Below are 9,650 nucleotides of genomic sequence, written 5' to 3'. Positions count from 1 at the left end.
CTCAGCTACAGCCAGGGAGTCCAGTCCAATGGCGGTGGCCTGGAAAGCAAGACTAAGCTGGGCTTTGAAGGGAGGTGCGGCCTTGAAGGGTAGGAGGGCCAGCAGAGAGAGGCTGAGCCTGATTACCATCACCTCCAGGTTGGAGGAGTTGCGGGCAATGCGGGGCAGGTGCGTCCCCACACTCAGGAACACCCATACATCACAGTGTCCCAGGAAAAACCTGTTTCTGCCCACATCACCCAGCAAGGAGCTTGACTCAAGATGAGTCCTGATTTAAGCTCCTAGGAGGAGCTCCCTCCTGCTGACGAGGGTGGTGGAAGCGTCCCCCAGGGCAAAGGGGCCCAGCTTTCCCATGTCATTCATGCACAGCTGTTGAATCATTGCACCTGCTGCAAAACCATCACAGCGCTTTCCCAGCAAGGGCATTGCTCTGCCGGGGCTCCACCATCCCCGGTCACATCATCTCAGAGAGGCCCCTGCACTGCTGACTTTGTTGCTTTGAGTGAGGCTTGGAATCCTCATGCCGGAGAGGAGTCCCTGTGAGGATGGTGGGTTTCATAAACCCTGGATTAGGATGGAAGATTTGAAGAATTTGGGAGATAGTGATATCCTGTAAAGATATAGAAAGAATCTCATTTGTACATGACTGAATGAACTGTTTTTCTCAGTAAGACTGGCTAAGATGCGATCAAATCTGGACAGGAGTGTCCTGAACGCACATGAGGGTCAGTGGCAGAGCCTCCATCCCCATCCAGCTCTGTCCCCTGGCTGTTCTGTAGAGCGGGGACACTGGGTGGAAGTCTGTTGAAATTATTTGGGCAAGAGATAGATGCTAGAGCAGAACTAGTGAAAGGTGGCTGGGGTCTGGACTATGTTAGAATGCAGCTGACAGGACTCTTGAGGGACTGAACCCATGTTCTGAGAGAAGAGATTCAAGGTCAATTCCAAGGTTTTGACCTGAGCAACTGAGAGCATGGAGTTAACCATTAACTGAGAGAGAGAATGAGTTTTGTCGAACATTTAAACTGCTTCAGCTGTCGAAAATCAGGAATGGCTGGAAGTGAGTAGGACGTCTATGGGGTCCCCCACCACCCACAGGGACCTCTGGCTCATTGCTCCACCCACTGCAGCCCTAGGTGGTCCCAAGAGCCCCTGTGGAGAAAGAAGGAGGCTCACCGTCTTGCCTCAGGGTGGGGGAAAGGCAGCAGCCAGAAGAGGTTTGCTCCCTGCCACCACCCCCCTCCACCCCCCCAGTCCTCCAGGCTGGCACAGGAGACCTGGGGCCCAGGTAGGGGGTGGCATTGGAACAGGAAGGGTGATGTGTGGGCCTCTGTCTGCAGACACCAACCTCTGGCCCACAGAGGCCCTTCCGCCTCAAACTGCTGCTTCCAGAGCCTCTGGAGGAAGTGTCCGCAGGAGTCTGGGGATGGTGCTTTGATTCTCCGGCCACAAACCCTGTAGGCCTGGCTGACAGAGGAGAGCCTGTGCACCCGGTCAGGCCAGCGCCTGGGGACGCACAGCCAGAGAGGCTGTGAGGGTGGCTTTGTGCGGCTCTCAGTTTGTCCCTGGCCAAGTCTCCCTGCCAGGAGAGGCCCATTTGGCTGCCAAAGCTCCTGAACTCAGGTTACCTGAGGAAGCAGCCTTGCAGCCCATCTGTTTGTCATTGCTTTCCCTGCCTTGGGCCTGCTTGACTCAGGGGCCAAATGCCCTGTCCCCCCACCATATCAACAGAGATGAGGGACAAGAAGCCAGCTCTGTGCAAAGAACCAGGAAGACCACCCTTTGTGCAAAAATGGGTTCCAGGGAATCTCTCCAGACCCACAAAGCCTGTTTTTCTGGGGGAGAGGCCCTGGACCCCACATATTTACAGAGCTCCCCTGGTGTTCTGACAGGGTCAGGAACCCCATGCTCCCCAAATTACGTGGAGAGACACCAAACTTAAAGAGAGTCAGAGATGTGACACGGGACAGGCAACAAGTAAGGGAACGTGACCTGATTGTCTGAACACAAGAGAATCCCGGATATTTGTGGGGTCTCATGGGGCCATTGGCAGAGTTTGAGCCTAAAACAAGGATAAAGCCCTAGAGAGGGGATGGCTGCACATGCTCAGACAGAGGCCGGAGCAGGATTCCAGAAGCCAGCACCAGAGAGGCCTCATGGAGGTGCCCCACACCCAGGAATGGGGATTCGGGAGATTCTGCTTCTCACGATGAATGCTTTGGGCACATGGCTCACAACCCAGCTCTGCCTCTGAAGAGTGGAATCCTCACTGCCAGCTCAGCTACATCAGTGATGTTTCCTGAGCCCCAGGTAGGGAGGCAGGATGTGGGAGGATGGAACTAGGGACGGGATGTTCTGGGGGTGAAGGAAAATGGGGCCCCCTCTGGCCTTCATGGGACGAGCCCTGGAGCTGGTCGCTCAGCACTCCATGAGTTGCTCCTCCTCCTGTGAACTCTTAACCTCGGTCTGGAGAAAGGTGATCTCTGACAGTGGAGGCTGGCCTGCCCAGAAATACATTAAATAAATAAATGTGCTCTGCCCAGATTTTATCTCATCAGGATTCCAGAGCATAAGACAGATGGCCTCATGTCTGGCTTGGAGGTGTAATTCACTCTCTCAGGTGAGCCCACAGCCTGGGGGTGTGTTTGGGAGAAGAGAGGAGGATGGCTTGAAGCTTGTGGAGTTTGCAGACTTGGGGGCTGGGTGGGCCCCAGAACTTGGCGCCAGACTGAGTGCACAGACTTCTAGAAACACCCAGCCTTCCCTGGGGCCTGCTCAGTGATGAAAACAAAACCTAGAGCCTTTAATTCAGGGAGTTTATTCCTGAGACTTTATTCTAGGGGCATACATATCATATGTGTGAAGACAGCTATAGGGTTGTTCTGCACTGTTATTTATAAGCTTGAAAAACTGAAGACAGCCTAAACAGCCAATGAGAGGGGATTGGTTAGATAAATTATGAACCATCCAAAAACTAAAATGCCTTTGAAAGATGGTGCTGAGACTCTGCTGTTGGTCCAGTGGTTAAGACTCCATGGTTCCAATGCGGGGGCATGGGTTCAATCCCTGGTTGGGGAACTAAGATCTCACATGCTGGGTGGCCAATAAATAAATAAAATAAAAGTTGATGCCACAGAAGAACAGTTAATAACTCAGAGATAAATTTAAAGCATAGTAAGCAGAAAAACAAAAGGCTGATGAGTATAAAAATCAATCTGATTTAGAAACTATGTCAATTCATTCAAAATACTGGAAGGATACACACCAAAACAGTCTTTGGCTTCTTTTAGCAGAGCACAGCTAAGAAACCTGGGACAAGTTATACTAGAGTTAGTAAACCCTATAGGGGGACAACAGGAACAGAAACACAGCACCTAGAGGACTATGAAGCCAACCAGGGGACGTCCTTCGTGGTCCAGTGGTTTCGACTTTGCACCTGCAGTGCAGGGCGCACACTGGGGAACTTAGATTCCACATGCTGTGGGGGGCTGCCAAAACCCACCCTCCCCCCAAAATCACCCAGGCTTCCTTCAGCAATGGTGTCAGGCTCCCCCCAGAGACTCCCAGGTCCTGCCCACCCTCTGAAGAGCCATGAGGGACAGAGGCCGTGAATCTCTGCAAAGTTTTTGGTGTCTCCCGTCAATGCATACTCATTAAATTGTATTAATGGGAACAAAAGTAACAGGGAACAGCAGAGCAGGGCTTTACCATATTTGCTGCACTTTCTGAGACCTATAGAAATTTCCGGGCTTTCGGGTGTACCCCCTCCACCCACCTAGTGTGACTGACTGTCTTTGGAGCCTGGCTGGAGGCTGAAGCCAGTGCTCCCTGGCTGGGTCTGGCTCCTTCTTCTGCCACACAGCTGCTCCTCTCAGCTTCTCAGAAGCATCCTGGAGCCCAGGGGGAACTGTGAGCAGCTGAGCAAAGGGAGGCTGGGAGGGGTAGTTGTCCTGGGCTTGGTGGGCATTGCACTGCCTGTTCAGAGCCCCCTGGGGGCTCCCAGCACCTGGCATGGGGCACCACGCCCTCTTGTAAGTTCCTTCACAGAGGATTTCCTTCCAGTCCATCCTTGTGGCCTCTTGGGGAAGATACAGAATAGGGATTATGCTTTCCTTCTTCACACAGGGCATCCTAGTCTCAGAAGGGCAGAAAGGGCTTGTTTGAGGCTGGCAAGGTGTGAGAGGCAGGACAGGATCCAGAACTCCAAGACACACCTTGAGTTCTCTCTCCACCATCCAGTGTTGCTAAAGCACAGGCCTATACAGGACACTTGACATCTGTTGTCATGAACCTTTGAGGTTAAGGGACTCTGCTGTGACAGCCTTCTCTGGGCTGGAAGACAAGGGAATGGAAGAGGGGCAGGGGCAGGGTTCTATCTCCCGGCCAGACTGTGGGTAAGGAGCGTGTTCTAGAGTTCCATCTGTCCCATTGTTTTAGGTGCTGAGGGTCCAAGGTTGACCAAGCTATGACTCTTCTTCTAAGGGTTTCACAGTCCCTTGGGGCCAACAGATGGGCAGAGTTAACAAGCATATGGCAAGGAAATCCTGTCATTTGGGACAACTTGGGTCAACCTGGAGGGCATTATGCTAAGTGAAATCAAGCAGACCCAGAAAGACAAATACTGCATGATCTCACTCATATGTGCAAGTTTAAAAAGTCCAACTCACGGAAGCAGAGAGTAGAATGGAGGTTACCAGGGGCTGGGAGGTGGGAGAAATGGGGAGATGTTGATCAAAGGGTTCAAAGTTTCAGACACACAGTATGAATAAGTTCTGGAGATCTAATGTATAGTACTAGACTAGAGTTAATATCCCCTGGAGAAGGAAATGGCAACTCAACCCAGTATTCCTGCCTGGGAAATCCTACTGACAGAGGAGCCTGGGGGGCTACACTCCATGGGGTCGCAAAAGAATGAGACATGGCTTAGGGACTAAACCACCACTGCCATAGTTAGCATTATATTATATTATAAACTTGAAATTTGCTAAAGGAGTAGCTCTTAATTGTTTTCACAAAGGAAAAAAAAGGTACTACGTGAAGTAATATGTGTTGAGTGCCTTGGTTGTGGTAATCATTTCACAATGGACATGTAGAGCAGAACATCGTGGGGCTTCCCCAGTAGTCCAGTGGTTGAGAATCCATCTTCCAATGCAGGAGACACAGGTTGGATCCCTGGTCAGAGAACTAAGATCCCACACACTCAGGGGAGCTAAGCCTGCATACTGACTGAAGTCCATGGGCTTTAGAGCCTGCGCAGTGCAACTAGAGAGAAGCGCTAGGGCCTAAATGAAAGAGCCCCCATGCTGCAACTAAGACTCAATGCAGCCAGATAAATTAATTAACTAATTTAAAACAAACACAAAAAATCACACTGTACACCTTTAAATATATGAAATTCTTACTTGTCAATTATATGTCAGTAAACCTGGATGAAAGGAAAGACGGGACAGAGGAAGGAAGGAATTAAAGAAAGAAAGAAAAATAAAATGCCTCTCTACTACACAGATTTGTTGAGTGAAATGAATAAGACAATGTCAATAAAAGCTGGTCACACAATAGCCTATGAAAAGTAAGTGCTCCTCAGGAACTTTCTGTTTAATTTTGCTGTGAACCCTAAAACTACTCTAAAAAAAAATAAAGATAAAAAAAAAAACTTACTTAAGATAAGCATGTGACATGGCAGACAGAGAAGACATCCTGGAGGAAGTGACATTTGAATAAACTGGTGAGCCAGTTTATTCAATTATAAACTGGACCTTGAATAAACTGGTGAGCCAGATTTCAACAGGTAGGGAAGGTGGAAAATGCTTTCGGATAGAGATAGTGGTTTGCTGAGGAGGGAGCAGGAAGACCACTATTACCAGCTGGCTACTGGGGTGTGGAGCACATGGCCTTGATTTTGGGATCATCACTGGAATGTGACACTCCGAGAAAGTAGAAAGTGAGCAGAAAGGCAGGTTGAGAAGAGAACCCTGGGACACACAGCCATGTTGGAGGTGGGATAGAAGAGCACTAGGAAGGGCTGAGGAAGAGGACCCGAGAGGCAGAAGGACGACCAGGGGAGTGGGCTGATGCAAGATTTAAGAAAGAGCAAAGTGGAAAATATCAAACATCGCTAAGAGGGCCAGGGACAGCAGTGCTAAGAAGGGCCCAAGTGTTGGCAAGAGTTCAGTCCCAGGTGGGGACTGGGTGGTGGGGTGGACAGGGAAGAGGTCAGGAGGTGCACGTCTTTCTGTTTCTTAAAAAAGTACTTATTTATTTAGCTGTCCTGGGTCTTATTACAGCGTAGGGGGTCTTTTTTAGTTGCAGCATGTGGGGTCTAGTTCCCTGACCAGGTTGAACCTAGGGCCTCTATGCCTCAGGAGCACTTAGTCTTAGCCACTGGACCACCAGAGGGAAGCCTCAGCGTAGGACTTTCTGATTGCTACGTAACAAATCACTGCAAACTGAATGGCTGAAACAGTAAAGCTTCATCCTCTTACATTTCTAGAAGTCCAAAGCCCCAAATCAGTCTCACAGACTAACATCAAGTTGTCAGAGGGCTGGTTCTTCCCTGAGGCTCCAGGGAAGAACCCATCTCCTCGCCTTCTTCAGCCTCTAGTGGCCACCTGTATTCCTCGGTTTGTAGTCCCTTCCTCCATCTTCAAAGGGCATCACTCTAATCTCTGCTTCTGTCATCTCCTCACCTTCTACTCTTTGATCTGCCTCTCTCTTAAAGGACCCTTGTGATTACATTAGACCGATCAGAATAACCCATGATAATCTTCCCATCTCAAGATCCTTCATTTAATCACGCATGCACAGACCTATATGAGGGCAGATTCCAGGGACTGGGACACAAACACACTGTGGAATTGAAAGGCTTTATCCAGCTTCCCATTGTTCAGGTAGCAGGGGCTTAAGGTGGAGGAAGAAGAGGGAAGGGAGAAGGTAGGTGGAGACAATTCACTGGAAAACAAGTGAAAAAGGAAGGAGGGATGGGACAGAGTCATTCAGCGGAAGACCCAGCCTGGTTGGAGGGAAGTGGCTTTTAGGATTTTTCTTCCTGATCCTGTTGCATCTCCTCTCCCTCCTTCCCAAAGCCTAACGGGAAAATTAGAAACATGACCCACGCTGTTGATTCCATAAGACACTGCTTCCGCTCACTCATTGTACCTACCCACCCAGGGGTCTTCCAAGCTACATGAGTTGAAATCTGCATTTTCTAAAGATTTACATTGTATTTCCAATAGCAGATTCTCCTTAATTAAAAAAAAGAAAAGCTGATTATATTATTAAATCTTCCAAGTTCAGATATTAGTGTCCAGCTTAGAAATGTGACAATTTAATTCACTTTCCTCAATCTCCACATGCACTGAAAAATCCCCTCTGAAAAAGTTTTCTTGCTGTGCAACTGATTTTCCTTCTTCAGCTGACTTTACATGTAGCTTAATTTTTTCCCCAGCTTTTCTGAGATATAATTGACAAGGGATCTACATTTTTAAACCACAAGGAAAAAGAAACCCAGAGCTACCAAGAATAATATTTTATTGACTTGGAACACATTTTGGAATCTGTATTTTTAACCAACTAGGTGATTTTGATGATCAGACAGTTTTAGGTATGTGGGTTTTTTTTTTTTTTTTTCCCCTCCGCTTTCCTCTTTCTCTTCCCTTCAGTAAACTGTTTTTCAACTTTGTTTTTCAGTGAAAACCATTTCCTCCTCACCGTGGACTTGATCCAGAGGCTGCGCCCATCTCGCCCACGTCAACAGTCCTGTGTCCTTGGCGGAGGACAGTGCTCTCATTCTGGGCCTTTCCCTTCTTCCTCAGCCAAAGCCCAGTCCCTGCACCTCTGCGCAGCTAACAAACAGGCTGAGTTCCCCGCAGCAGGGAAGGCCCCCGTCGGCTGTCGTTCTCAGGGGTGAGGGGAACCCGACACTTTCTCTACATTTTCCCCAGCGCAGCCAGCTCTGTCCCAGGCCTTGGGGGTTCCAGGGTTGAGGCAGAATCCAGCCACCCCTAACCTACAGAGCCAAAACAGTCCTGAGTGAACCTGCAGAAATGTGAAAGCTGGGCATTTCTGGGCATTCCCAAGAACAGTCTTCCTGTGAGAGGGCATGAGTTGATTTGGGACAGAAGGCACTCGGTGGCCCAGGAAGGCCGCATTGGGCAGGGTTTGGGGGGAGCCTCGTGCTGAGTGGAAGGGGCTCACAGAGCCTCTCTGGTTGGGTGGGATCAGCTGCTCCAGCCAGGAGCCACCTGGCCCAGCTTTGGGAGATGTGGAGAATGGATTTCACAGTGGTTTAGATGGGGCCATGGCACTGAAACAGCTGCAGGAGGGGGCACAGCTGGCGCGGCCCCTACCCCTTCCTGCAGAGCTGCTCTGGAGGAAGGCCCCCTCCCCAGAGGGAGTGAGAGGGTCCCACTTGCTGTGGTTCCAGGGGCCATGAGATGGTACCGCTAAGCTAAACCCCTGATTTTGAGTGCACCAGTTGGCCTTTATTAAAATAAAACCCCATTGTCACTTATTCCAGTGGCTCCCAAACCTGGATAAACATCAGGATCACCCAGGATGTTTATTAGAAATTAAAAGATTGATAAAAATAATGAGTTTGGGAACCCATTCAAGACCTATCAAATCAGAAGCTCTTCAAGGAAGGCTGAGGCAGGAATTGGTATGAATCAGCTTAATCAGATTGCTTTTAAAAAAAACTTATTGCACTATAGTTGTTCTATGAAACTATAAATGATAAACTATAATGATGCTATGTTAGTTTCTGCTGTACAGCAAAATGAATCAATAGTATGCTTACATGTAGCCTTTCTTTTTTGGATTTCCTTCCCATTTAGCTCACTACAGAGCACTGGGTAGAGTTCCCTGTGCTACACACAGGGTAGTTTCTCATTAATTATCTATTTTATACATAACATAGTATATATGTTAGCCCCTACCTCCCAATTCATCCCACCACCCCCTTGGTATCATACTTTTTTGATTCCAGAAGTTTGAGCCCCTAGAATGAGACTGTGAAGAGGGAATGGTCAGGGTTCCGGATGAGACAGACTATTTAGAGGCACCATTTAGAGGCATATCTATGCGCCAGAGAATTGCAGACTTCAGTTAAATAGAACATGATCTTATGTAGTTGTCAAAACAAAGGTATGCCAGTGATCATCCCCATTTTGCTGACGACGACATGGGAGCTCAAAAAGGTCCCACAGCTCAGAAGAGGCAGAGTCAGAACTCAGTTCCTGATCTCGCTCTCAGCATCTCGGCCACAAAAAGGATAATGTGAAACCTGAGCACCAGCTTGGGACTTAGGGCAGCATGTGACCAAACTGTGGCATCGCCACTGAGGCTGGTTTTGGACTTCTGACTTCTGGAACTGTAACAGACTAGAGTTGCTTTGAGTCACTTGGCTCCTGGTGACATCCACTTGCCTAGAGTGGTCGAGCCTCTTCTGGGCCAGCAGGCTCACCTCAGTGGAATCCCCATCCCACTCTGGTTGGGGCTGGGCTGGGTGGTCAGGTGGGGCTTCCCTGGTGGTTCATATGGTAAAGAACCTGACTGCCAATGCAAGAGACACGGGTTCGGTCCCTCGGTTGGGAAGATCCTCTGGAGGAGGGCACGGCAACCCACTCCAGTATTCTTGCCTGAGAAATCCCATA

At 49.1% G+C, this 9,650-nt stretch overlaps 1 long non-coding RNA gene across 1 annotated transcript; it reads left to right on the top strand.

The window, feature by feature from the left end:
• The first annotated feature begins 377 nt into the window (after positions 1-377).
• On the top strand, positions 378-8,754 carry LOC107132916 (uncharacterized). Its single transcript, XR_003037131.2, has 2 exons — positions 378-2,620; positions 7,687-8,754. It is a non-coding gene; the product is annotated as an uncharacterized lncRNA (long non-coding RNA).
• The last annotated feature ends 896 nt before the right edge of the window (positions 8,755-9,650 follow it).

This window comes from Bos taurus, chromosome 11 (genome assembly GCF_002263795.3).
Source record: "Bos taurus isolate L1 Dominette 01449 registration number 42190680 breed Hereford chromosome 11, ARS-UCD2.0, whole genome shotgun sequence".
Classification (NCBI taxonomy): Eukaryota; Metazoa; Chordata; class Mammalia; order Artiodactyla; family Bovidae; genus Bos; species Bos taurus.
The sequence above is the reverse complement of the archived record's forward strand: the minus strand, read 5'-3'. Positions and strand labels throughout refer to the sequence as shown.